We start from the raw sequence: 2159 nt of genomic DNA, 5'->3' as shown, positions 1-2159 counted from the left end.
GTTACCACCATAGCTCAATACCTCCGATTCAATTAAAGGCTATATGCCCCAATACTAGCTACTAGGTCCTGACTGTTTTGTTACTGATGACGGTAACGCCTCGATTGTATGTTCACTCTACTGAAACCACCTCGTTTCTTTTCACCAGAGCATAGAGCAAAACCATAAAGAGAAAGAGAGAGGCAGAAGGAGAAGAGTAATTGTGCGAACCAAATACTCTTGGTTCGTTAATGATGAATCGAACTCAAACAAAAACCTTTAAATACACTGAATACGTAGCAAATGATTAGTTATACAGAGTTTCACAATATGCCTACGACATGAGTCAATACGACTAGACGAGGTATAGCTCGTAAACTAAAGCATTGTTAACACAAAACTATCGGAAACGGCCTACACTGTAAATCATATAGGTGGAAATTTAGGGGTGGTTTTTTTGTTATCGTGGTAACATCCACAAATGCGTGGAAATACACACGTGTGGTATCACTATTTCCACCATTTGACTTATATCAGCATATCTTGTACCCGCCCATCACCCAAAAGGTGGAGTTGGCCACCACTAATCAAAATATTGGATTTAGTGAAATAAATTCCGCTAACCCATATATTTAGAAAACACCTGTTATTCCGGACGTTCATTGAGTATTTACTATAATATAAACAAGTTGTCAGTGCATTTGGCTTATTTGTAAAACCTTGTTGAAATATATACTTCTAAATCTCACTCGTATGCCAATTTTGCATTTCGAAAAGAATTTTGTTTTAGGTTTGATTTGATTTTAAATTACCGAAGTAAACCAATGTCAAACAGACAGTGGGTCACGTTCAAAAGTTGGTTTTATTTATTTATTTATTGTTATTTCTGTGTTTGCGGCGTGGTCGTGGGAAAATTTACTGCGCATGCGCATTTCCGTCATGCAGTTTTTGTGAAACGTGTTCGGTTTTTTTGTATTAATATAGTGCAAACGCTGTTAGGAAGTAAAGTAAAGAATAAAGATCGGTATGTTATAATTGCATTTTCAATGTTATTTACTTACTTTTACAGTCTATTTAACCTAATTTAAAAATGGAGGGAATACCTTGCCCATATCAGGAATGCTGTGAAACAATGGCCAAACCAAGTTTAATTCACCATTTAAAGTTTGAGCATGGAAAGACTATTATTTACCAATGTAAAATAGCGAAATGTGGTTTAATTTATTCAAGTGTACGGAGCTATGAAAAGCATCTCCTAAGAATGCATTCCAATTATTCATCAATCATTCATCAGCAAGATCCAGTTGTTTCAGATTATGTGGAATGTCACGAACCCAATTCATCTGACGATAATGTTTGTGAGGGGGAGCAAACGTTTGTGAGCAATTTTGTTAAGTTTTGTTTGCAACTACGAGAGCGTTATATCTTGCCTCAACGCGCATATGAAACCATTATAAATGACATGACTGCCTTGTTTTCCCATTTTCATCAAAATTTAATCAAGCACTTCAAATCTGAGGTTGGATTCAATGAGCATTTAGAAAATCCAAATTTTTTACCAGACCTGTGGAAGAAATTACAGAACAAATCCATGTTTGAGCAGAGCTGTCAGTCGCTAGGGTTGGTTCAACCTGAAACAGTAAAGAGTGATAATAATAATAACATAACTTTTCAATATGTACCAATAGTAAAATCTTTGTCGAATTATTTAAACCAGCAAGATGTGCTGCAGGCAGTTTTATTGAATAACAGATCATGTGCTTCACAGACAAATGTTCTTTGTGATTTTACAGACGGTGAATATTTTCGTACAAAATCATATTTCAGGGGCAACCGAGACTTGTTGCGACTTCATTTTTATTGCGATGAACTGGAAGTTTGTAATCCACTAGGTTCTTCAAAAACAAAGCACAAGCTTACTGTGTTTTATTATTATGTGGGAAACATTGGTGTAAAACATAGTGCTAGCTTGAAAAATATATTTTTGGCTCTTCTCATTGAATCTAAGAAGCTGAAAACAATTGGTTATCATACTGCTCTTAAACCTCTTATAAAAGATTTACAGTTTTTGCAAGAGAAAGGGATTGTCACATGTGATGGTGCACATACACTATATGGTACTATAGCAACATTGTCTGCTGATAACCTTGGCGCTCATGAACTTGGCGGATTTCGAAAAT

The 2159-nt window shown here is 35.6% G+C and overlaps 1 protein-coding gene across 1 annotated transcript in view; it reads left to right on the top strand.

Annotated features, from left to right (window-relative positions):
• The first annotated feature begins 385 nt into the window (after positions 1-385).
• The window catches only part of zf(c2h2)-60 (zinc finger (C2H2)-60), a 5034-nt gene continuing 3260 nt past the window's right edge, over positions 386-2159 (top strand). Inside the window, exon 1 of the transcript XR_003397202.1 lies at positions 386-2159. The gene's annotated coding sequence lies outside the window, so the exon portion shown is untranslated.

The sequence above is a fragment of the Ciona intestinalis genome, unplaced genomic scaffold (assembly GCF_000224145.3).
Source record: "Ciona intestinalis unplaced genomic scaffold, KH HT000508.1, whole genome shotgun sequence".
In the NCBI taxonomy this organism is placed as follows: domain Eukaryota; kingdom Metazoa; phylum Chordata; class Ascidiacea; order Phlebobranchia; family Cionidae; genus Ciona; species Ciona intestinalis.
This window is presented reverse-complemented; position numbering and strand designations above follow the sequence as displayed.